Source organism: Bombina bombina, chromosome 5 (assembly GCF_027579735.1).
Source record: "Bombina bombina isolate aBomBom1 chromosome 5, aBomBom1.pri, whole genome shotgun sequence".
Classification (NCBI taxonomy): domain Eukaryota; kingdom Metazoa; phylum Chordata; class Amphibia; order Anura; family Bombinatoridae; genus Bombina; species Bombina bombina.
This window is the reverse complement of record NC_069503.1, coordinates 1,136,302,747-1,136,330,506: the sequence shown is the minus strand read 5'-3', so window position 1 is coordinate 1,136,330,506 and position 27,760 is coordinate 1,136,302,747.

The following is a 27,760-nucleotide window of genomic DNA, read 5'->3' as shown; positions in this document are numbered from 1 at the left end:
ATACCTTAAACAGGCAACTCAACCCCACGCATGCTCAGTAGAAGCAGAGGGGAATCTGTCCGATATTCATACATTAAACAGGCAACTCAACCCCACGCATGCTCAGTAGAAGCAGAGGGGAATATGTCCGATATTCATACATTAAATAGGCAACTCAACCCTACGTATACTCAGTAGAAGCAGAGTGGAATCTGTCCGATATTCATACCTTAAACCGGCAACTCAACCCCACGCATGCTCAGTAGAAGCAGAGGGGAATCTGTCCGATATTCATACCTTAAACAGGCAAGTCAACCCCACGCATGCTCAGTAGAAGCAGAGGGGTATCTGTCCGATATTCATACCTTAAACAGGCAACTCAACCCCACGCATGCTCAGTAGAAGCAAAGGGGAATCTGTCCGATATTCATACCTTAAAGAGGCAACTCAACCCCACGCATGCTCAGTAGAAGCAGAGGGGAATCTGTCCGATATTCATACCTTAAACAGGCAACTCAACCCCACGCATGCTCAGTAGAAGCAGAGGGGAATCTGTCTGATATTCATACATTAAACAGGCAACTCAACCCCACGCATGCTCAGTAGAAGCAAAGGGGAATCTGTCCGATATTCATACATTAAACAGGCAACTCAACCCCACGCATGCTCAGTAGAAGCAGAGGGGAATCTGTCCGATATTCATACCTTAAACAGGCAACTCAACCCCACGCATGCTCAGTAAAAGCAGAGGGGAATCTGTGCAATATTCATATCTTAAACAGGCAACTCAACCCCACGCATGCTCAGTAGAAGCAGAGGGGAATCTGTGCGATATTCATACCTTAAACAGGCAACTCAACCCCACGCATGCTCAGTAGAAGCAGAGGGGAATCTGTCCGATATTCATACATTAAACAGGCAACTCAACCCCACGCATGCTCAGTAGAAGCAGAGGGGAATCTGTGCGATATTCATACCTTAAACCGGCAACTCAACCCCACGCATGCTCAGTAGAAGCAGAAGGGAATCTGTCTGATATTCATACCCCTCAAACTGCCCATGCGTGACCGCCATATGTTTCATATCCAATAAAGTGTTTTATTCTTAAAGGGGCAGGTGGGGAGGATTTTATCAGATATTCATATAAAAAAGTGATTCCCAAAGGAATGACTGAGAGGATGTGCGTATATGTAATAATAAAATGACTGGCTAAAAATAGATGCTCATTGGATATGTTGCACTTATTGATGTAATCTACCTTGTACACTTTTGCTATGAAAGAGTTTGAAAAATGAAAAATAAAACGAGTGACTAAAACTTAAAAAGTGTTCAAAAGATAATGGGGTATCCCCAACAAAATATTAATAAATTCAATATTAGTGAATTCAATAAGTGATAGTGTCCCAAAATGAATTATTAGAATTGCATATAAAAAAGCTGTGAAGAATACTGTGAAAAATAAGTTCCAACATAAACTGGTTGTGTCTCAAAAAGTCTCATGTGTAAAAATATACTTGAGTATTCAGCAAGCTCCACTTGTATCCCACGGTGTGATGGTTCGAGTGTCTAAAATAAAGCAAAAGACAAGGGGCGCCACATAGTGTAATTTGTATCAGCAACGAGAGAGTAAAAATGTATAAGAAACTACTCACAAGGAGAGTTGCAGCTTAAGCGAATAAGATGCTAACAGGCAGGCTGACGTTCATTCAAACCAGCAGTCAGTATGCTGGGGGTCCCGGTGGTAAGACCCGTGGTGTCTGGATTGCGGCATCAGAATATTTCAGCGTCGGTCTTCACAAACTGGAAGCCAGGTGTGTGCACCGAAGACTGGAGCGGTATCCCAGTAACTGGTCTCAGGTCTCAGTCCGTGTTCAAATTGGACCTGCTATATCAGCAAATGCTCGTAAGTGTGTCCCAAATTGGAAATAAAGCTGTCACATAAGCCGGGTCGTGGTTTTTAAAAACAGGAGTTTATTTATTTTGCAACGTGTTTCTCGGTCAACACAGGACCCTTTCATCAGGCAATGTGCAATAAAGTGTTTTATTCTTAAAGGGGCAGGTGGGGAGGATTTTATAAGATATTTATACCATTACATGCCCTCAAACTGCGTGATTTAAAGGGGTAGCTGTTTTTTTTTTTACTCATATCCCTCTGTCTTAAAGGGGCAGGTGGGGTAGATGTGATTGCTCACAATGTTTCGTTATGAGACACACTATATAGGTTCTGTGCTCTGCATGTTTCACTATGTGACACTCTTTGGCATCTCTGTTCTGGATGTTTTAGTATTTGACACACTATTTGGCGTCTGTGCTTTGAATGTTTCAGTATGTGGCACACTATTTGGCGTCTGTGCTTTGAATGTTTCAGTATGTGGCACACTATTTGGCGTCTCTGCTTTAAATGTTTCAGTATGTGACACACTATTTTGCGTCTGTGCTCTGGATGTTTCAGTATATGTTACACTCTGGAGTCTCTGCTCTGGATGTTTTAGTATGTGACACACTCTTTGGAGTCTCTGCTCTGGATGTTTCAGTATGTGACACAGTTTGGGGTCTGTGCTCTGGATGTTTTAGTATGTGACACACTCTTTGGAGTCTCTGCTCTGCATGTTTTAGTATGTTTCACACTCTTTGGAGTCTCTTCTCTGGATGTTTTAGTATGTGACACACTGTTTGGGGTCTGTGCTCTGGATGTTTTAGCATGTGACACACTCTTTGGAGTCTCTACTCTGGATGTTTCAGTATGTGACACACTGTTTGGGGTCTGTGCTCTGGATGTTTTAGTATGTGATACACTCTTTGGAGTCTCTGCTCTGCATGTTTTAGTATGTGACACACTCTTTGGAGTCTCTGCTCTGGATCTTTTAGTATGTGACACACTGTTTGGAGTCTCTGCTTTGGATGTTTTTATATGTTACAATCTGTTAGGGGTCCGTGCTTTGGATGTTTCAGTATGTGACACACAATTTTTTTTTTTTATGATTACCCTGTGTCTTAAAGGGGCAGTTAGGGTGATTTTTACTGATTACCCTGTGTCTTAAAGGAAGTGTTGGGGGTGATTTTACTGATTACCCTGTGTCTTAAAGGGGCAGTTTAGGTTGATTTTACTGATTACCCTGTGTCTTAAAGGGGCAGTTGGGGTGATTTTACTGATTACCCTGTGTCTTAAAGGGGCAGTTGGGGTATTTGAACTGATTACCCTGTGTCTTAAAGGGGCAGTTGGGTGATTTTACTGATTACCCTGTATCTTCAAGGGGTAGTTTAGGGTAATTTTACTGATTACCCCTTTGTCTTAAAGGGGTAGCTGTTTTTTTTTACTGATTACCCAGTGTCTTAAAGGGGCAGTTAGGGTGATTTTACTGATTACCCTGTATCTTAAAGGGGTAGTTGAGGGTAATTTTACTGAGTACCCTGTGTCTTAAAGGGGCAGTTGAAGTGATTGTATGGATTACCCTGTGTCTTAAAGGAGTAGTTTTTTCCCCTGATATGTCTTAAAGGGGCAATTTTGGGAATTTTTACTAATTACTCTGTATCTTAAAGGGGTACTTGAGGGTGATTTTAATGATTACCCTGTGTCTTAAAGGGACAGGTGGGAGATTTTACTGATTACCCTGTGTGTTAAAGGTCCATGATACCCAAATGTTGAAACACTTGAAAGTGATGCAGCATAGCTGTAAAAAGCTGACTAGAAAATATCACCTGAGCATCTCTATGTAAAAAAGAAAGATATTTTACCTAAAAAATTCCTCAGTAGCCACATCCCATTGTAAAGGACTTCTAAGCAGCAAATCAGTATGTCTGTCCTGGGACAGCTAAGAAAGTGAGCTTACGTGCACACTCATCTTATTTCCCTATTCAGTTTAAGGAAGTTTACTATGAAATCTCATGAGAGTTAAGTGAAATCTCACGAGACCACAGTAAAAGAGTTCATGACCTCAGCACTGCTGATGCTGATTGGCTGTTGTTCATTTCTTCATTATTTTGTTTTTTTACCTCCAGCTGGGAGCAGCTGAATTATAACTTTTTACACAGAACTTACTCTGCTGAGCTGAGGAGATTGTGAGGTAAAATATCTCCCTTTTTTACATAGAGATGCTCAGGGGATATTTTCCTGTCAGCTTTTCACAGTTATACTGCATCAGTTTCAAGTGATTTAGCATATGAGTATTATGTCCCTTTAAAGGGGTAGTTTTTTTCATGTTTACCCTGTGTCTTAAAGGGGCAGTTGAGGTGATTTTACTGATTAACCTGTATTTTAAAGGGGTAGCTGAGGGTGATTTTACTGATTACCCTGTGTCTTAAAGGGGTATTTTTTACTTATTATCATGTGTCTTAAAGGGGCAGTTGGTGCAATTTTACTGATTACCCTGTGTCTTAAAGGGGCAGTTGGGGTTATTTTACTGATTACCCTGTGTCTTAAATGGGCAGGGGGGATTCTACTGATTACATTGTGTCTTAAAGGGGCAGGGGGGATTTTAATGGTTACCCTGTGTCTTAAAGGGGCAGATGGGAGGATCCTACTGATTAGCCTGGGTCTTTAAGGGGCAAGGGGATTTAAAAGATTACCCTGTTTCTGAAAGGGTTAACTGGGGGGATTTTACTGATTGCCCTGTGTCTTAAAGGGGCAATTGGGGAAATGTTACTGATTACCCTGGGTCTTAAAGGGGTAGCTGTTTTTTTCCTGATATCCCTTTGAAAAATGTTGTGACACCTATATGCAGCCGTGACTACTCTTCTAGGCCTCAATACCCATGGCAAAGTGTCAATACTCACCGCTTACCTCCAGGGAACTGTACAAAAGCCGGAGGGTATTCCCAACTATAGCAATCCTTAGCAAAAGCGGTTGGGACAACAGACGTGTGGATCTGCAAGTGTAGGTCGCACATCACATGGCGGGACTAACTCACAATGGACATCCCAAGTAAATTGGACCATTCAAGACCTAGAGGCACCCCTCATGAATAAAACACCCTGCCCCTCCTCAAAAACATACTTGACTTTCTAAAGTCTGTAGAGACAGAGCTCCCATTCCCAGAAAGAAGGACTGCATCACACTTCCAAAGACGCTATATATTGGGTCTATCCTGTCTCTGGACTTCAGAGGCTATAACCATCGCAACACAGTAAGCCCTGGAACTCTAGTGTGAGAGCATCAATAATATAATGCCTATGGCACCAGGCTCCTCAACAGTCTTCTTGGGGCGAGACACATGACTGGGATCTATCCCTCATAGCCTCTTCCTATACCTAGGTCCAGGTGTCTCCCATTATTTACCAGTTTATGGCACAAGAACATCTTGACACCACATAAAAGTTTATTTTTTGGCTAAGGTGTTTTGCAGACATTACTTATCTGCCACTTGCTATTTCAAGGAATCATAATACAAAACTTTACATAGTATGGCACAACTCATTCTATACTAGTGCTTATATTCTACAAACCTAAGGTTGGCCTAAACCTATGGACATTTCCTGAATAACAAGATTCTCAATATGGCCACAAATCACGAGTGGGTTCTATCCCACAGGTGGGAGCACCATTTCTGTAAGGCCTATATACTAAGTTCAGAAAAAATCATATACTCTATCTACACCAGCCTTATTTGCTGTGTTGGAGCATATTGGCTTCTGATTCAGCAACAATCTACATCTGCTATTAACTACTGTTTATACCCTGTGCGGGACCCACAGCTGATACACCATGTCACAGCATTCTAAAAATAAATTAAAATCTTCTTCTCTACCAAAGAGAACTGTGATAGGTCACTTCCAATATCAGATAGACTCTGACCCTATAGGATCGGATGAAGAAGGACCTAGTTCCCCCATTCTAGGATTGGAAGATTCACACTCCTGCTTATGGTCTTCAGATCATCATAAAGGGTACTCTCCTAAACCCTCTACTAATACGGTAGACTCTGTAAAACAGCTTCTATATAAACACCACAATTCCATCAACAAGAGATTTGACAAGCTGTAGAGATCCCTAGATGATTTGAAAAGAGATATTAACTCCATGGGGGAGCGCACAGACACCTTAGAAAAATAATCAAGAAGATTTGGTCATTGACAATAATTTCCCAGTGGGTCGATTTTACAAAAAATGTAGCTGACCAAGTCACTGCTTTAGAAGCTAAGCTAGCTGACATTGAAGACCGCTCCAGACGCAATAATGTGCATATCAGGGGGATCCCAGAGTCGGTCTCCCCACAAGATCTTGAAACGTTTACTGAATCACTACTGTATTCCATTCTTGGACTCCAAAATAACGATGAAAATCGCATCAACGGAATACATAGAATTGCCAGACCGTGAAACATGCCAACAGATAAACCTTAAGACACTATAGCCTGACTACATTATTACCAGTACAAAGAAAAGCTAGTGAGAGAAGCCCTGAGATCTCAAGCATTTGAGGGAGAATTTGCAAGCGTACAGCTCTTCCCTAGACATATTTACTTATACTCTACTACAAAGAAGATCTTTCTTGGGAGTTACCTTTAAACGGCAGGAAACTAGGCATTAGATACCACTGGGGGTATCCAACAAGACTACTCATCAATAAGGATGGATCCCAACACACTGTTACTTATCTGCAACAAGGCATATTTTTGCTCCACCTCTAGCGTCGACCTCCTGCTATACCGGACACCCAGAAACCCGCAATTTCCTCAGCTCTTTCCCTTTCATTAGTCTACCACGGGATTGAAACATTTAGGTCGTTTTCCTATCTCGCGACTTTGGTTTAACCTGTGAACAAAATGTTTAACCCCTTACTCAGGGAATGTAGGAGTTTAATCTCTGTAAGGTGTAAGTTGAATTGGAATCTTCTAGCGTGCTTTCCACACAGTTTCACAAATAATCGGGATCAATTAATAATGTAATCCCTAGTCTGCTCATATACAGTGGGTCAACACAAGTTGAATTATGTAGTCTCTTTATACAAGAAACTATGTTGGCATAGAGTTAAACTATAGGCTGAAAATCTTAAGAGGAATGAGTGATGGTTCCTGTCAGTACGACTTTAGGAATGGTATGCAATTCATATGTTGATATAACACAAACTGAGTGTGAACAAAATATAAGTTCATCAGAATCATCAATGTACACATAGGATTAGGAATAAGTCTATATTGTTATATTCGTAGCTAATATCAGCGAAGGTAATTCAAACCCAGTTGCTACCAGAAGCATTAAGTGAAAATGAAAGTCTTATGAGCTTGTAGAGTTCAACACAGCGGTATTGTAGCAACAATGTATTTAACTGATTGGCGTTATTAACATAGAGACCGGATCAGGTAAGTAAGTTTATGCAATAAATGAAACACATTCAGGAGCTTATGTACAAAGTAAATTGAATCCCAGTCAGAGAGATTTACTTGTATAGTCGGATTGCTGATATTAAACTATTTACTTACTGACAGCTGCTGCTGTGAATGGATTGCTTGTTGATGAGCCGGGAGTAGAACGCCTTCATTCTGTGATGTGTGCGTAGCTGTAGATCCACTGAGAGCCGCAAGCATACACGGTCAGTATAGGGCAAGGAATGTTCGTTGAACTGTAGAGTTAATTCCAAAAGAAAGTACTACAACTTGTATTTAATGCAGCAGAAGGGCTGGTACTTCAATGTATGCAGAGAAGCAATACATAAACTGTAAACTGCAAGCGCAACTGATTGAGCTGCACTTGTATCGGTTCCTTGGAAGGTTTAGAGTTACTGCAGGATGCTGTAGATTCGTAATCACACCTGTTGATCAAAATTACTAAGCAAGGTAGATAGGGAGGAGGAGAGATTTATACTGAGGAATTAAAGGAATAGTGAATATGCAGCAAATCCATGACAGAACCCCCTCCCCACGGCTCAAGGTTTAGGCCGGTCTGGATACCTATGGTGGAACAAAGAGACGAGTCTGGGGGCCGTGACATTGGTCGAGGGTTCCCACGAATCCTCCTCTTGACTGAAACCCTTCCAATGGATCAGGTACTGGAACACATTACGATAGTATCTGGAATCCAATACAGCCTGAACTGCATATTCAGGAAGATGGGGATCAGAGAGGGACGTCAAAGGCTTATCAATCGTAGACCTGAGAGAATGATATGGTTTGAGCAGGGATGTGTAGAAAGATGGGTGTATCCATAAAGAGGTGGGGAGATCCAAGGTAATCGCATTAGGGTAGATGACGTTGCTGATTTTATACGGCCCCACAAAAAGTGCAGCTAATTTTTTGCTTGGGATACAGAAGTTGAGATGTTTTGAAGAGAGCCACACATAGTCTCAAACCTTGTAGTCTGGAGCTTGTCGCCTTCTGAGGTCTTACTACTTTTTCTGGATACCTTGAGCATTAAGTAGGTTTTGTTGAATGAGAGAAATGCCTTGCGCAAGTTCATTAACTGTGTCGTTCACAAGTGGAGAAGGTGTCTCTTGTCTAGGATATAAATGGAATCTAGGGTGGAATCCATAGTTTGCATAGAATGGCGAAACTTTAGTGGAAGCATTAGCTGAATTTTTGTATGCAAACTCTGCTGTAGGGAGAAGTGCAAACCAGTCATTTTGTAAAAAAGAACAGTGACATCGAAGATATTGCTCTAATGTTTGGCTTGTTCGCTCAGTCTGCCCATTAGTTTGGGGATGATAGGCTGTACTAAGCCTTAATTTTATTTTTATTGCAGAAAATAATTGAGTTAAAAGGCGAGAAGTAAATTGAGAGCCTCTACCAGAGGTTATTGTATCGGGGAAGCCATGATATCTAACAATGTGATGAAGAAATAGTTTTGCAGTCTCAGCTGCTGTTGGTAAGCAATGTGCAGGAATAAAATGTGCAATTTTAGTGAAGTGATCCACCACAATGACTATAACAGTATTATTATTAGAGGGAGGTAAATCAACGATAAAATCGATGGCTATATGTTTCCATGGTCTATTAGGAACAGGTAAAGACATCAAAAGACCAAATGGTTTGTTTTTCATAGGTTTGTTTATGGTACATGTTAGACATGTTTTTATGTATTTTGAGACATACGTTGCCATTTTAGGCCACCAGAAATCTCTTTGGAGGATCTCACATGCCCTGTGAAAACCTGGGTGTCCCGAAACTAGGGAGTCATGAGCTGTTGAGGTTATTTCTTCATGTAAATCTTCTGGAACATGTATATGTTTTTCATGATAGAGTAACCCATCTTCTCCTTTCTTGAGTAGCTCTGATCTTTTTCTTGTGAGTTACGGAATAATGATATAACTTCAGTAGAAAAACCGAAGAATCTGTGGGGTGGTATGACCGACTTGGTGATTGACGGATATTCGGGTCTTGGATCTTTTCTAGACAAAGAATCTGCCTTCCCATTTTTGCTACTGGGTCTGTATGTGATCATGAAATCAAATCTTGAAAAAAAAAGACTCCACCTGAGTTGACGGGATGACAAAGTCTTATTGTTTTTAAGGTACTCATTTGAAAACACATGGGTTATAAATACCCTAGGTTAAAACCTTCAATGTGGGATACAAAAAGTGAACATAGACCGACATGTTTCGGCCTTAGCCGTACTCGTAGCCTCAAGTAAAACAATTCAGACTCCAAACTTTAAAAACAATTGTCTGTTTGCTGATTGGACTGGAGGTACACACCTTCCAACTCAGTTACCAATCAGTAAATACTCGAACAGGCCATACCTTGTTTAAAATACTGTTAACCACTCATGACCAGATTTTATCCTAATAAGATTGTAGGCCCCTCTTAGGTCAAGCTTAGTAAAAATATTTGCGCCTTGGAGTCTCTCAATAATTTCTGGGATAAGAGGTAACAGGTATCTATTTTTCTTTGTACACTTGTTAAGTTCCCTATAGTCTATTATTGGGCGCAAAGTACCGTCTTTATTGCGTACAAAGAATATACCAGCCCCAGCAGGGGAGGTAGAGGGCATAATGAAGCCCTTTCTGAGATTCTCCTCCAGATAGTCCTTAAGATGTAACAGCTCTGGCTCTGACAGGGGGTATATGTGCCCAAATGGAATTGAGGAGTTAGGAAGGAATTCAATTGGGCAGTCGTAGGGCCTATGAGGAGGAAGGGACTCAGCTTGGGTCTTGTCAAAACATCAGAGAAGTCACTTTAACATTCAGGAATAGATTGTGTTGTAGTCTGTAGTATGTTGTTTACAGAAAAACAATTGTTCTTACAAAAGTCAGAATCAAAAGTAACCTGAGAGAAGTTCCAATTGATAAGAGCTTGGTGGGTTTGTAACCATCTCAGACCCAGGACTAGAGGAAAGGCAGGAGAAACAATAACATCGAAAGATATAAGCTCTGTATGACTAGATGAAGTAGTAAGTCGTAGTGGAACAGTGTGGTGGGTAATGGGACCAGAGGCAATAAAGAAACCATCAATGACACAAATTGTGAGTGCATTCTGCTTTTTAATTAGAGGTATGTTATACAATTGAGTATACTTTATATCAATAAAGTTTCCAAGTGTTCCGGAACCAATCATTGCCTGTGTCGTTGTTCTTTGGAAATCCCACTGTAGGGAGGCAGGAATACTGCAATGACTTATTGTGTTGTTATGACTTGTACAACTTATTTTGGTATAAAGTATCTTACCTTTTTGTTTAAGTAGAATAGGACACTCTTTTACTCTGTGATCCTTCGAAGCACAATATAGGCTTAAGTTGTTAACCCTTCTTCTTATTTTTTCCTCTGGTTTGAGGGGACCTTTTGTTAAGGCTATATCCATAGGTTCATCATGGTTCCTTTGTGATAAGTTGGAGTATCCAGTAAGTTGATACTTTTTCCAAGAGTGGTCAGAAGAACCTTTTTCATGCTTTCTTTCACGGATACGCCTATCAATACTGACAGCAAGTGTCATCAGAAAATCCAATGATGGAGGAAGGTCAGCTCGGGCCAGTTCATCTTTAACTGTTTCGGATAAACCTTTGCGAAACTGGTATTTGAGAGCTGCCTCATTCCAGAGTGTGTCAGGAGCCCACCTCTTGAATTCTGTAACATAATCTTCTGCATGTCTTTTGTTCTGTTTTAGTGCCCTTAAAGCATTTTCAGCAGTGTTCTGTTTGTTTTTGTCTTCCTACAGCATAGACATTTTTTCAAAAATTAAATTCAAAGAATCCAGAATGGGATCATTTGAGTCATAGTAGTTAGTTGCCCAAGATTTAGCTTCCCCTTTAACCCCTTGAGTGCTAACGATGGCTCTGAGCCGTCACAGAGCTTCCCACTCTGGTGCTAGCGACGGCTCAGTAAGACTTAGGTTTCAGGGAAAAATATAAAGTACAGGAATTTTTAAAATCTCTAAATTGTGTTCTATCTCCTGAAAACCTTTCAGGTGGGCAAACCTAGGGATCAGGTGTTGTGTCGGGGGGATTAGATTTGTTTAAATTTTCCTTAATATAGGTTGTTAGGTTTTGATTTTCAGATGGGATATTTTTGATGCCTTCGATCAACATATCCATATTTTGAGATAAAGTTGTGACACGGTTAGTGAGTTCTGTCAACTCCATGATTCATATAATTCTTTTTAGGCTTAGTAATATTTAAGGTGTAAGTTGAATTGGAATCTTCACAAATAATCAGGATCAATTAATAATGCAATCCCTAGTCTGCTCATATACAGTGGGTCAACACAAGTTGAATTATGTAGTCTCTTTATTATTATTATTATTATTTTTATTATTATCGGTTATTTGTAGAGCGCCAACAGATTCCGCAGCGCTATAAACAAAGGGGGAGTACAACAAAACAATTATAGGGTAGAGGGCCCTGACAATAGTTGCACTGTTGTAGTCAGCTCTTAAGAAAGTGATCTACTAACAGCTGGACTATTAGGCTTACATGCTAAGAGGGTTCAGGGGATTGCAGTGGAGGAGAGGAACTGGTAATAGGAAAGGTTAGCGTAGGTTGTATGCGTCCCTGAACAGTAGAGTCTTTAGGGAGCACTTGAAGCTTTAAAACTAGAAGAGAGTCTTGTGGAGCGAGGCAGAGAGTTCCATAAGATGGGAGCCAGTCTGGAGAAGTCCTGTAAGCGGGAGTGTGATGAGGTGACAAGAGAGGAGGAGAGTAGGAGGTCATGAGCAGAGCGAAGGGGACGGGAGGGAGAGTATCTGGAGACAAGGTCGGAGATGTAGGGGGGAGCAGTGCAGTTGAGGGTTTTGTATGTCAGAGTGAGAGTTTTGTGTTTGATCCTAGAGGCAAGAGGAAGCCAGTGAAGGGATTGGCAGAGAGGCGCAGCAGATGAAGAGCGACGTGTAAGGAAGATGAGTCTGGCAGAGGCATTCATTGTGGATTGTAAAGGAGCTAGGCGGCAGGTGGGGAGACCAGAGAGGACAGAGTTTCAGTAATCAAGGCGAGAAAGAATGAGAGAGTGGATTAAAATCTTAGTTGTGTCTTGTGTAAGGAAGTGTCTAATTTTAGAGATGTTTTTAAGGTGGAAGCGGCAGGCTTTAGCCAATGACTGAATGTGAGGAGTGAAGGAAAGATCTGAGTCGAATGTGATCCCGAAACATCGGGCGTGCGGGGTAGGGGTAATGATGGAGTTGTCGACAGTTATAGAGATATTGGGGGTGGAGATATTGGAAGAAGGGGGGAAAATGAGGAGCTCAGTTTTGGAGAGATTTAGCTTGAGGTAGTGAGAGGACATCCAGGAAGAGATGTGAGAAAGACAGTTAGTGACACGGGTTAGCAAGGAAGGAGATAGTTGTGGTGCAGAGAAGTAGATTTGGGTGTCATCGGCGTACAAATGATATTGGAAACCGTGGGACTTAATTAGGGAACCTAGTGATGATGTGTAGATTGAGAAGAGAAAGGGACCAAGGACAGAGCCTTGTGGTACTCCGACAGAAAGTGGTGACGGGGCGGAGGAGGCCCCAGCGAAGGCTACACTGAAGGTACGGTTTGACAGATAGGAAGAGAGCCACGAAAGGGCTGTGTCACAGATGCCGAAGGATTGGAGGGTTTGGAGCAGAAGAGGATGGTCGACAGTGTCAAAGGCTGCGGACAGATCAAGGAGGATAAGCAGAGAGAAGTGTCCTTTTGATTTAGCTGTAAGTAGGTCGTTGGTGACCTTAACAATAGCTGTCTCTGTGGAGTGATAGGGACGAAATCCAGATTGCAGCGGGTCAAGAAGGGAGTTTAACATAAGGAAGTGGGATAGGCGTGCATATACTAGTTTTTCGAGAAGCTTAGAAGCAAGAGGGAGGAGGGAAATTGGGCGGTAGTTGGATGGGGAGGTAGGATCAAGGGAAGGTTTTTTGAGGATAGGTGTGACCAGCGCATGTTTCATTGATGAGGGAAATGTACCAGTGCTGAGGGAGAGGTTGAAAGTGTGTGTTAGTATAGGGGTAAGGGTAGCAGAGAGAGAGGGGAGCAGCTGTGAGGGGATAGGGTCAAGGGGACAGGTAGTGAGGTGAGAGCGTAGTATAAGTGCTGAAACTTCATCCTCAGTAACAGGGGAGAATGAACTAAGTTTCAGGTTATGAGGGTTGTGGGTGAGTGGGAGTATTTGAGGGGGGGAGAGAATGGAATTGTGTTGAGAGCTGATTTCATGTCTGATGGAGTCAATTTTGTTAATGAAGTGACTGGCAAAGTCGTGGGCTGACAGAGAAGTTGTATTAGGAAGTGGGGGAGGGCGGAGGAGAGTATTGAAAGTGGAGAACAGACGTTTTGGGTTTGAAGAAAGATTAGAGATAAGAGTAGAGAAGTAGTGTTGCTTGTGGAGATTAAGGGCAGAGTAGTAGGAGTTCAAGATGAATTTGTAATGAAGAAAATCAGCTGAACTCCGTGATTTTCTCCAATGCCGTTCAGCAGTACGGGAACATCTGCGTAGGTACCGTGTCAGGGGAGTATGCCAGGGCTGGGGATGAGTGTGTGATTTCCTAACAGTGGTAAGAAACTATGTTGGCATAGAGTTAAACTATAGGCTGAAAATCTTAAGAGGAATGAGTGATGGTTCCTGTCAGTACGACTTTAGGAATGGTATGCAATTCATATGTTGATATAACACAAACTGAGTGTGAACAAAATATAAGTTCATCAGAATCATCAATGTACACATAGGATTAGGAATAAGTCTATATTGTTATATTCGTAGCTAATATCAGCGAAGGTAATTCAAACCCAGTTGCTACCAGAAGCATTAAGTGAAAATGAAAGTCTTATGAGCTTGTAGAGTTCAACACAGCGGTATTGCAGCAACAATGTATTTAACTGATTGGCGTTATTAACATAGAGACCGGATTAGGTAAGTAAGTTTATGCACTAAGTGAAACACATTCAGGAGCTTATGTACAAAGTAAATTGAATCCCAGTCAGAGAGATTTACTTGTATAGTCGGATTGCTGATGTTAAAGTATTTACTTACTGACCGCTGCTGCTGTGAATGAATTGCTTGTTGATGAGCCGGGAGTAGAACGCCTTCATTCTGTGACGTGTGCGTAGCTGTAGATCCACTGAGAGCCGCAAGCATGCACGGTCAGTATGCAGCAAGGAATGTTCATTGAACTGTAGAGGTAATTCCAAAAGAAAGTACTACACCTTGTATTAAATGCAGCAGAAGGGCTGGTACTTCGATGTATGCAGAGAAGCAATACATAAACTGTAAACTGCAAGTGCAACTGATTGAGCTGCACCTGTATCGGTTCCTTGGAAGGCTTAGAGTTACTGCAGGATGCTGTAGGTTCGTAATCACACCTGTTGATCCAAATTACTAAGCAAGGTAGGTAGGGAGGAGGAGAGATTTATACTACTGAGGAATTAAAGGAACAGTGAATATGCAGCAAATCCATGACAATCTCCAAGTGTAATTTTTCCGGAAGTCTCATGGTATAGCAGAACTATGGCTATTAAAATGATGCTACTCCCTAAGTTGACCTATTTTTCCGGTGCCTACCAATCACCATTCCGACGCAATATCTCGATCAATTCCAGACAATTTTCACCTCATATCTTTGAAGCTTTATAAAATGGCTATTAAAATTAGAGGATTAACAGTCCCCAACATCCATCTCTACTATAAAGCTGCAATGCTCTCATATAGAGCTGTATATGAAGAAGACCACTCCAGATGGAGATGAACTGAATAGACCTATTTACCGTCGGAACTTAAATTAACAGACTTAATATGGTTACCAGCTCATGCCCTGATCTGTTCAGACATTACAAATAAAATAGTACTAGCCTGCTTGAGAACCTAGAAGAGGCTAAGACATGAGCCGTATGTTGCTCCCCATCCCTCCGTGGCTCACCCTATTCAAGCTTTCTTTTCACACCCACGGTGATGGGAACAGTGTAGGATTGGAACCATACAAGATCTATATGCTGGGGGGGGCACTGATTACTCACTATCTCCCTCAAAAATGAGATTTGAATATATTTGACTTATGACACTCTTACAAGTATGGAAATTCCTGGCTTGCTCTCTTAGAGACAGGACATCATGGGAACAAAAATGGCTGGCAGGCCACCAGCCAAGAAAGATTTTGTCTTTTAATTATTAGACACTCCTTGATTGTCCTGTCTTTCTGAAGAGTCAGCAAATGAAGGAGTGGGAACGAGATTGGGGTTATGACCTTGAAGAATAATATTGGAGCTGTGCCTTTGCTTCCTCTAAAATGGCTGTACACTGTGCTTCTCTATATGAACTATACTTAAAACTCCTTACTAGGTGGCACATGGTCTCAACAAAGCTTCACAAAATATTCCCTAGCCGTTCGTCTCTATGATGGAGAGAATGTGGGGAAGTAGGTTCCCAACTACATATCTGGTGGAGCTGCCCCCCCCGCCCCAAAAAAAAGTATTTTTAGATTGATGTCGTTGAGGTTCTGAAGAGGTTAAACTTGATCCAGTATTTACAAGACCCTGTAGCATTCTTTCATATTGGGTTGGGGGGGGGGGGGGCTCTCCAGCCAAAACAAATTCCTACTTATCTATATACTGCTAGCGACTAAATTAGCCATAGCGAGATTATGGTTGAAACCAACTGTTCTACCCTGGAATCAGGTTTTAGACATTATTCTGTATTTGCGAAAAATGGAGGAGTATTTAGAAGGAAATATTATTTAAAAAAAAAAACTATAGAAATAAAAGAGGGTGTACTTTCTTTTTCACACGACAGTGTATATATATATGTGTGTGTGTGTGTGTGTACATATCTACATATAATAAATATTTTAGTCAAAATTTTAAATAATTAAGCTATGATATATATATATGTGTGTGTGCGTGTGTGTGTCTGTAAAAAAATAAACAGGGATCTGCATTTTCTAATTATAAAATGAAGAGGCACCAAAGATTGTGTCACATAATCAAACACCCAAAGAAAAGACCCTAAATAGTATGTCACATATTGAAAAATACAGAGCACAGACCCCATATAGTGTGTTTCATACTAAAACATTGAGAGCAAAACAATTCTCCCACATGTCCCTTTAAGACACAGTGTAATCAATAAAAGCCTCACCCACCTACCCTTTTAAAGGACCAGTCAACACATTAGATTTGCATAATCAACAAAGTCAAGATAAAAAGACAATGCAATAGCACTTAGTCTGAACTTCAAATGAGTAGTAGATTTTTTTATAACAAATTTCAAAGTTATGTATATTTCCACTCCCCATGTACCATGTGATAGCAGTCAGCCAATCACAAATGCATATATGTATAGTCTTTGAATTCTTGCACATGCTCAGTAGGATCTGGTGACTCAAAAAGTGTAAATATAAAAGACTCTGCACATTTTGTTTTAATGGAAGTAAATTGGAAAGTTGTTTAAAATTACATGCTGTATCTGAATCATGAAAATTTAATTTAACCTGAGTGTCCCTTTAAGATACAAGGTATTCAGTAAAATCCCCCCCCCCCCAGCTAACCATTTAAGACACAGGGTAATCATTAAAATCCCCCTGCCCCTTTAAGACACAGGATAATCAGTATAATCATCCCATCTGCCCCTTTAAGACACAGGGTAATCATTAAAATTCCCCCATGCCCCTTTAAGACATAGGGTAATCATTAAAATCCCACCAACTGACCCTTTAAGACACAGGGTAATCAGTAAAATCCCACCCCACCTGTCCCCTTAAGACACAGGGTAATCAGTACAATCACCCTCAATTACCCCTTTAAGACACAGGGAAATCAGTATAATAACCCTCAACTGCCCCTTTAAGATACAGAGTAATCGGTAAAATCACCCTAGGTGCCCCTTTAAGACACAGGGTAATGAGTAAAATCACCCTAACTGCCCCTTTAAAACAAAGGTTAATAAGTTAAATTCCCCCAAAAGGACCGTTTTTTGTGTAAGGTATTGTAGGCAGCCGCCTTAAGTCTCCGCCAGCAGGGGGGCGCCGGATCTGCCTGGCTGCCGGCATTGAAGCAGCGTGATGCTGCGTGAGTCAAAGTCTGAGTAAAAAAAGTTTTATGTGCGCACGATTTTATGGACTGCTGCATTGTTGTTGTTTTTTTGTTTGTTTTTTTATCTTATGGCGCCCTCCTTACCACTTGGTCATCATGATGTGACCACAATTTCCGCCAATACCTTCACAGTTAGTGCAAGCATGTGACTCCTTTGCAAGTTTTTGGAGCGGTGAACAAAACTTCATCATCTAGGTTGCAGGACTGAAGTCTGTGGGCAGTGTGTCTCTGAGGATGCAGCCGGTGTAGTTGTTGTCCAGACCAGGTGGGTAAAATGATAATCTGACTGACACACATCATTGATTGACTATTAAGTACTATTGATCTGAGTTTACATTGTAGAAATCACACTCGGCAAATTAGTTTACTCCTGCCTTCAAACAGCCTGCAATTAGACGTGCAAGAGGACACAGATGTTGTGATGATCTTTTACTTTTTGGTTTTAATTCTAAACATGCAAATTTACTAGCATGTTAACATTTAGGAAGCTGTTTCTGGGTTTAATCTAAAGGGGTATTGTAATATAATAATATCATTCTTTTTTTAATTGATTTGACCATGGGCGTCACTATGTGTTTATTTGACCCTTGCAAAAGTGTCTGCTGAGCCTGAACTTAACCTGCTGATTTTGTGCAGAGTTTAGTCAGGGAGATCTGTGCACGCTGTTAGGAGCTACACTGCAAAAAAAAAAAAAACTAAAACGCAGACAGCTTTAAAACTCATGTGTCCTGCAGCACGCAGCAACTGCTCTCAGTGTTAAGTTGAAACACTAAGGGCTAGATTTATCAAAGCTGAGGAGTGCAGGGGCACATATACGCGCCTCTGTACGCCTCAGCTCACCTGTGGCGGGGCAAAATTACCCGCAGGTAATTAACATTGCACACGAGCGCAATTTTGCGCTCGCGTGCAATCCCGCCCCTTGCCCGCACACAGCTAATCACGCGTGGGCAGGAGCTGTCAATCTCCTCGGTTAGACTCAACCGCGGAGATTGAATTTTGCCACCTTAGAGGTGGCTAAGAGGTTAAGGAAGCGGCAGTCTGGTGACCGCTGCTTGATAAATTACGGCGAGCAAGTTCTTGTGAGAACTTGAAGCCGTAGGGCTTTGGTAAATCCAGCCCTAAACAGCAGTTGCTGCGTGCTGGACACAAGAGTTTTAAAGCTGTGTTCACTGTCTGTGATCACTGAAGCAGTACAGACACAGATCATCAGTCAGGGACCCCCAGACCTGCCTGATAAGCAAGGTCAAACTATGGCATCCAAACAGAAAGTAAGTTGTACCTTCTAAAGTAACATGGTCCTAGTGCCCTTCTCTAAATGTGTTTATGAATATTTATGTGTGTGTGTGTGTATCAGAGTGTGTATAAATGTGTGTGTGTATCAGTGAGTGTGTATAAATGTGTGTGTGTATCAGTGAGTGTGTATAAATGTGTGTGTGTGTATCAGAGTGTGTATAAATGTGTGTGTGTATCAGTGAGTGTGTATAAATGTGTGTGTGTATCAGTGAGTGTGTATAAATGTGTGTGTGTATCAGTGAGTTTGTATAAATGTGTGTGTGTATCAGTGAGTGTGTATAAATGTGTGTGTGTATCAGTGAGTGTGTATAAATGTGTGTGTGTGTATCAGAGTGTGTATAAATGTGTGTGTGTATCAGTGAGTGTGTATAAATGTGTGTGTGTATCAGAGTGTGTATAAATGTGTGTGTGTGTGTGTATAAATGTGTGTGTGTGTATCAGAGTGTGTATAAATGTGTGTGTGTGTATCAGTGAGTGTGTATAAATGTGTGTGTGTATCAGTGAGTGTGTATAAATGTGTGTGTGTATCAGAGTGTGTATAAATGTGTGTGTGTATCAGTGAGTGTGTATAAATGTGTGTGTGTATCAGTGAGTTTGTATAAATGTGTGTGTGTGTATCAGTGAGTGTGTATAAATGTGTGTTTGTATCAGTGAGTGTGTATAAATGTGTGTGTGTATCAGAGTGTGTATAAATGTGTGTGTGTATCAGTGAGTGTGTATAAATGTGTGTGTGTATCAGTGAGTTTGTATAAATGTGTGTGTGTATCAGTGAGTTTGTATAAATGTGTGTGTGTATCAGTGAGTGTGTATAAATGTGTGTGTGTATCAGTGAGTGTTTATAAATGTGTGTGTGTATCAGTGAGTGTGTATAAATGTGTGTGAGTGTGTATAAATGTGTGTGTGTATAATTTTTGTATGTGTAAGTGTTTGTGTGTAAATGTGTGTGTGAGTTTTCCCCCACAATAGTAATCCATAAACTTTCCTTCTTTTGTTGGGACATTAACTTTCTCAATATAAAATTTCTCTATTTCCCCAGTGCTACAAATCCAATTCGATATAATTAAAGTGTGTTTGTCCGAAGCTGTCATGCGCAGTAGCGACTGCGCGCGAGGACAAACACACCTGGCCTTCCAACTGATCTGGCGTGTGGTGGAGTGGGCGTGGCCGGCGGGTGCGACATGGGCGTGACCGGGCGGTTGCAATGTGGGCGTGGTCGGCAGATGCGACATGGGCGGGGCCGTGCATGACACGGGCAGGGCCAGATGCCGGGGCCGACTGCTGAGACAGGAGAGCTCTAAAGAGGGGGGATAGAGAGACTAGAGCAGAAGAGGGGGGATAAAGAGAGGGAGAGAGACAGCAAAAGAGAGGGGGACAGAGCAAAAAAGAGAGGGGGAGAGAGCACAAAAGAGAGGGGGAGAGAGCACAAAAGAGAGGGGGAGAGAGCACAAAAGAGAGGGGGAGAGAGCGCAAAAGAGAGGGCAGAGAGAGCATAAAAGAGAAGGGGAGAGAGCACAAAAAAAGAGGGGGGAGAGAGCACAAAAGAGAGGGGGGAGAGAGCGCAAAAGAGAGGGGGGAGAGAGCACAAAAGAGGGGGAGAGAGCACAAAAGAGAGGGGGAGAGAGCACAAAAGAGAGGGAAGAGAGAGCACAAAAGAGAAGGGGAGAGAGCACAAAAAAAGAGGGGGGAGAGAGCACAAAAGAGAGGGGGGAGAGAGCGCAAAAGCGAGGGGGGAGAGAGTGCAAAAGAGAGGGGGAGAGAGCGCAAAAGAGAGGGAGAGAGCACAAAAGAGAGGGGGAGAGAGAGCAAAAGAGAGGGAGAGAGAGCGCAAAAGAGAGGGGTAGAGAGCGCAAAAGAGAGGGGGAGAGAGTGCAAAAGAGAGGGGGAGAGAGAGCAAAAGAGAGGGAGAGAGACAGCAAAAGAGAGACGAGAGAAAGCAAATGAGAGGAGAGAGAAAGCAAATGAGAGGAGAGTGCAAAAGAGAGGGGGGGGGAGCGCAAAAGAGAGGGAGAGAGCACAAAAGAGAGGGGGAGAGAGAGCAAAAGAGAGGGAGAGAGAGCGCAAAAGAGAGGGGGAGAGAGCGCAAAAGAGAGGGGGAGAGAGTGCAAAAGAGAGGGGGAGAGAAAGCAAAATAGAGGGAGAGAGACAGCAAAAGAGGGGGAGAGAGACAGCAAAAGAGGGGGAGAGAGACAGCAAAAGAGGGGGGGGAGAGAGAGAGCAAAAGAGGGGGAGAGAGCAAAAGAGAGGGGGGGTGCAATGTGGGCATGGTCGGAAGATGCGACATGGGCGGGGCCGTGCATGACACGGGCAGGGCCAGATGCCGGGGCCGACTGCTGAGACAGGAGAGCTCTAAAGAGGGGGGATAGAGAGACTAGAGCAGAAGAGGGGGGATAAAGAGAGGGAGAGAGACAGCAAAAGAGAGGGGGACAGAGCAAAAAAGAGAGGGGGCGAGAGCACAAAAGAGAGGGGGGAGAGAGCACAAAAGAGAGGGGGGAGAGAGCCCAAAAGAGAGGGGGAGAGAGCGCAAAAGAGAGGGCAGAGAGAGCACAAAATAGAAGGGGAGAGAGCACAAAAAAAGAGGGGGGAGAGAGCACAAAAGAGAGGGGGGAGAGAGCGCAAAAGAGAGGGGGGAGAGAGCACAAAAGAGGGGGAGAGAGCACAAAAGAGAGGGGGAGAGAGCACAAAAGAGAGGGCAGAGAGAGCACAAAAAAGAAGGGGAGAAAGCACAAAAAAAGAGGGGGGAGAGAGCACAAAAGAGAGGGGGGAGAGAGCGCAAAAGAGAGGGGGAGAGAACGCAAAAGAGAGGGGGAAAGAGTGCAAAAGAGAGGGGGAGAGAGCGCAAAAGAGAGGGGGGAGAGAGCGCAAAAGAGAGGGGGAGAGAGCGCAAAAGAGAGGGAGAGAGCACAAAAGAGAGGGGGAGAGAGAGCAAAAGAGAGGGAGAGAGAGTGCAAAAGAGAGGGGGAGAGAGCGCAAAAGAGAGGGGGAGAGAGCGCAAAAGAGAGGGGGAGAGAGCGCAAAAGAGAGGGGGAGAGAGCGCAAAAGAGAGGGGGAGAGAACGCAAAAGAGAGGGGGAAAGAGTGCAAAAGAGAGGGGGAGAGAGCGCAAAAGAGAGGGGGGAGAGAGTGCAAAAGAGAGGGGGAGAGAGCGCAAAAGAGAGGGAGAGAGCACAAAAGAGAGGGGGAGAGAGAGCAAAAGAGAGGGAGAGAGAGTGCAAAAGAGAGGGGGAGAGAGCGCAAAAGAGAGGGGGGAGAGAGCGCAAAAGAGAGGGGGAGAGAGAGCAAAAGAGAGGGAGAGAGACAGCAAAAGAGAGGAGAGAGAAAGCAAATGAGAGGAGAGAGAGCAAACGAGAGGAGAGAGAGAACAAACGAGAGGGGGGGAGAGAGAGAGCAAAATAGAGGGAGAGAGACAGCAAAAGAGGGGGAGAGAGACAGCAAAAGAGGGGGGGAGAGAGAGAGAGCAAAAGAGAGGGGGGAGAGAGAGAGCAAAAGAGAGGGGGAGAGAGAGAGCAAAAGAGGGGGAGAGAGAGAGCGAAAGAGAGGGGGAAGAGAGAGAGCAAAAGAGAGGGGGGAGATAGAGAGCAAAAGAGAGGGGGTGAGAGAGAGAGCAAAAGAGAGGGGGAGAGAGAGAGCAAAAGAGAGGGGGTGAGAGAGAGCAAAAGAGAGGGGGTGAGAGAGAGCAAAAGAGAGGGGGGAGAGAGAGAGCAAAAGAGAGGGGGGAGAGAGAGAGCAAAAGAGAGGGGGGAGAGAGAGAGCAAAAGAGAGGGGGGGAGAGAGAGAGCAAAAGAGAGGGGGGATAGAGAGAGAGCAAGGTGTGGGACCGCTGTACTGCAAAAAATGGCCCGTGTACATAGGGTTGCCACCCAGCCGGTATTTTAACGACACAGCCGGTATTTTAACGACACAGCCTGTATTTTAACGACACAGCCAGTATTTTAACGACACAGCCGGTATTTTAACAACACAGCCGGTATTTTAACGACACCGACGGTATTTTAACGACACAGCCGGTATTTTAACGACACAGCCAGTATTTTAACGACACAGCCGGTATTTTAACGACACCGACGGTATTTTAACGACACAGCCGGTATTTTAACGACACAGCCGGTATTTTTAAGGTTCATGTCAATGTAGAAAATAAAGAATAAATATTGAAAGAAACCTACTGTCAAAGTGAAACTTCTTCTGAGTGTGATGAACACTAGTTATAAACAAATGAGCATTTAAAATCAGTTCTCTCAGCTTTAGTTTTTGAGTTATGCTGTTTAATTATTTATGCAAATTTATGTTAATTAGCATGGCCGGTATTTTCTTCCAAGAAAGGTGGCAACCCTACGTGTACACGGGCTTTAGGACTAGTATATATATATATAATTGTTATGCGGCACATTTTGCTTTGAATTTAGCCACCAATAAGTAAGCGCTACCCAGGTACTGAACGAAAAATGGGCCAGCTCCTAAGCTTACATTCCTGCTTTTTAAATACAGATAACAAGAGAACAAAGAAAAATTGATAATAGGAGTTAATTAGGAAGATGCTTAAAATGTCATGCTCTAAAAAAAGGGGTTTCATATCCCTTTAACTAGGATGGTATGTAATCGGGGGCAGCAAAATGTATCCTTGTCTGTGTGGCGAAAAATCCTAGCACCGTCCCTGTCCCCCAACTGCCTATTTAAGACAAAGGAATATGAGTAAATAAACCTATCCCTTTAAGACACAGGGTAATCAGTAAAATGCCCCCAACTGCCCCTTTAAGACACAGGGAATTCAGTTAAATTCACCCAACTGTCCCTTTAAGACACAGGGTAATCAGCTAAATTACCTCAAATATCTGTTTAAGACACAGGGTAATCATTAAAAATTCACCCAACTGCCCCTTTAAGACACAGGGCAATCAGTTAAATTCCCCCAACTGTCCCTTTAAGACAAAAGGGTAATCATTAAAATCACCCACAACTGCCCCTTTAAAACATAGGGTAATCCATTAAATTACCTCAACTGCCCCTTTAAGACCCAACTGTCTAAAAAATCCTAAATTACATGATTAAAAAAACCTAAATTACATGATTAAAAACCTAAATTACATGATTAAAAAAACCTAAATTACATAATTTAAAAATCCTAAATTACATGATTAAAAAACCTAAATTACATAATTAAAAAATCCTAAATTACATGATTAAAAAACCTAAATTACATAATTTAAAAATCCTAAATTACATGATTAAAAAACCTAAATTACATAATTAAAAAATCCTAATTTACATGATTAAAAAACCTAAATTACATGATTAAAAAACCTAAATTACATAATTTAAAAATCCTAAATTACTTGATTAAAAAACCTAAATTACAAATTAAAAAAAACGAATACTACAAAAAAATTTAAAAAAAATCTGGGGGGCGGAGCCAACTGCCGAAGTGGAGAGACGTATCCTCCTAGAGCTCCTGTTGTTTATTTAACTATTTTAATATTTTGAGCTCATTAAGGAACCGCATAATAAACCCTAATCATCAGTAAGCCCTGGAGTGTGGGATGAGCGTCCCAATGACTCTGTAAACATAGTATTGGACACTATGTCGGTACCGGAATATTCTGGCCTAGCTGTGTTGGCTGATTGGACTGAAAGCCATTTTGGGGAACAATCACACACTGTTGTTTATATGGAAGACGCTGCTGTGTGTTACGCTATGGAGAAGCAAATTATTCTTAAGTTACATGATTAAAAAATCCTAAATTACATGATTAAAAAAACCTAAATTACATAATTTAAAAATCCTAAATTACATGATTAAAAAACCTAAATTACATAATTAAAAAATCCTAAATTACATGATTAAAAAACCTAAATTACATGATTAAAAAACCTAAATTACATAATTTAAAAATCCTAAATTACATGATTAAAAAACCTAAATTACATAATTAAAAAATCCTAAATTACATGATTAAAAAACCTAAATTACATGATTAAAAAACCTAAATTACATAATTTAAAAATCCTAAATTACTTGATTAAAAAACCTAAATTACAAATTAAAAAAACGAATACTACAAAAAAATTTTAAAAAAATCTGGGGGGCGGAGCCAACTGCCGAAGTGGAGAGACGTATCCTCCTAGAGCTCCTGTTGTTTATTTAACTATTTTAATATTTTGAGCTCATTAAGGAACCGCATAATAAACCCTAATCATCAGTAAGCCCTGGAGTGTGGGATGAGCGTCCCAATGACTCTGTAAACATAGTATTGGACACTACGTCGGTACCGGAATATTCTGGCCTAGCTGTGTTGGCTAATTGGACTGAAAGCCATTTTGGGGAACAATCACACACTGTTGTTTATATGGAAGACGCTGCTGTGTGTTACGCTATGGAGAAGCAAATTATTCTTAAGTTACATGATTTGATGTTTTCTTTGGATACCCATCAGGGTGACCTAGAAGTGGTACTTAAAGCTATTATGAATTGTAACTACGATCCACAGAACACAAGTGAGGTTATGGGAGAAACTAGAGGAAGTCCACCGGACACACCACATGTGAGTCGCGATACCTCTCACAACTTAGAGATCGCACACGGCAAAGCGAAAAGATGTCTTGAGCCCCATATAGTGGATTCAACAGGGCTATACATGCAATCAGATCTTGGGCAGCCTATTGCCACTAAAGCAAAAGCACTGTGTTTTCAACAGAGGGAAGCTGGGTATTTATTAATCCTAACAGCAACTCCCAATGATAGTCACCCAGCGGTCTTGCCAGCAAAGTCTGAGCCAGGTCCTACAAACATCTCGTCACCGGAGCGTGACCTTCCTGCTGACAGTTTTTGTGCTGGAACAAGACTGCTTGCTGGTGTTCCGTTTATGGACTACGAGGTGGTTGTGACTATAATGTTTGGGAGGGCCACGGAAGGATTTTCCCTTATGATTAGTCAGCTACTAAGGTTTTACCAGAGACACTTTGGATATGTACGCTGCGGATATAGCAAGCCGATGGGCATCGGATGAAGTACTAGGTCATCTTATCGTATTTGAGAGACTTTTGTCCCCATTATACTGCACTTCTTTACTTTTCACTTACATTGTTATATTTTGGCTGTTATGTTTTTTCCCCATATGAGTCTCTGTTTTATTTTTGATTTGACACCCCCTAACCTATTTATCACTCAAGCTCTTTACTTAGGATTCCCTAACCTTATAGATGCAAATCTTGTGTGTATTTTCAATTCATTCTGAGTTGGAAAGCCCACTATAGACACACTAACTGTATATCAGGATACTGCAATATATATGTCTACTGTATGTTTCTTTAGAAGGGTTCAGTATGTTAATCTAAGCCTGTTCTGCTGGTTGCGGCCGAGCCAGTGGATTTGGCATTATTTATAGGTGCTACAGAAACTTATGCGATATTAGAATTATGTCCTTCTATTACTGCATATTATTTGACACATTGGAAACTATCTAGATATATCTTTGTGATGGGAAAGCTACGTACTATTAATATTTGCAGGAAACTGTAATGCATGTATACTTTCACTTGTAAAATGTTATTTTTTTATATGCCTCATGGTCTTTAGATATAAGCGTCCTTCCCTCGCAGAGAGAGTGATTAATTTATTATATTACCATGATAGTGGCGGTAATCTAGGGGGTATAACTACTCAAATCTTCACAACCAGCACTTTTAAAAAGTAAGGAGTCCTGAGCCTACTAACACCCTCATAATGTATCTACCTAATATAGCCTTAATTAAAGTCTGCACTATGTATATTTTTATATAGTCTCTAAATGCTATGTACCACCTCCCCCCACCACATATTCACCCAATTTGGTGAACTTTCTAGCGGTATTAACCCGCTATGCAATGCTAACTTTCCTCTTTTACACCATATATCTTATTAGGTACAAGAGTTACCTTCTATGCCAAATGAGGAAACTAGTTATACAAGTTGTCAAAAGTTAGAACCTCTTAGTTAAGGTAGTTTTTTTTTATTATGTTATATAGTACAATTTAAAGTATCATTATACTAGGCATTATTTAATAATAAAAAGGTATTACAGCAACTCATATAAAATAAAAAATGTAAGGTATCATTGCCAGTTTGGCAACACCGCAACAAATTTGCTGCATCAGAAGTATGGCCTCCCATATTTGCAATACGAATAGTTGTCATGGGCCTCCACATGATATACGACCACCCTTGTTTGAGCTACTATTTTTAGGTTAAAGTAAGGTTCAGGAGTTATATTTTTTGCATTGTGACATTTAAACCTTGAGGTTACTCTTGGATTTTTTCTTTTAATTTCAACAAATGCTTGTCTTCATACTGTGGAGGAAATGCTTTATGATGTCATGCTTGGTATGTTATATTGCTAAATACCTTAATAAAAAAACTTTGATTATAAAAAAAAAAAAGAAAAATCTAAGATTACAAAAAATAATAAACAAAATTATCAAAAATAAAAACAATTACGTGTAACTCCTATACTTATGTTTTGTCTTTTCTGTTAAATTTATATTGTTCCTCAATAAAAAAAAATATTAAAAAATAAATAAATAAATAAAAACAATTACACTTAATCTAATAGCCCTATAAAAATAAAAAAGCCCCCCCAAACCTACAATAAACTAACAATAGCCCTTAAGAGGCAGGGCCTTTTGTAGGGCATTGCCCTAAGTTAAACAGCTCTTTTACCTAGAAAAAAAATACAAAGTCTCCCCAACAGTGAAACCCACCACCCAAACAACCCCCAAAATAAAAAACCTAAGTGTTAAAATCCTAATCTAAAAAAAAAACACCCCAAAAAATAAAAAATAAACCTAACACTAACCTCAGAAAATCTACTCACGGTTCCTGAAGTCCGGTCATCCATCCTCATCCAGGCGGCAAGAAGTCTTCATCCAGGCAGCGACACCATCCATCTCGGGATGTCTTCTATCTTCATCCTTTTAAGGGCTAATGGTAGTTTATTGTAGGTTAGGGGGTGTTTTTATTTTTTATAGGGCTATTAGATTAGGTTAATTGTTTTTATTTTTGATAATTTAGTTTTTTATTTTTCGTAATTTTAGTGTTTATTATTTTTTG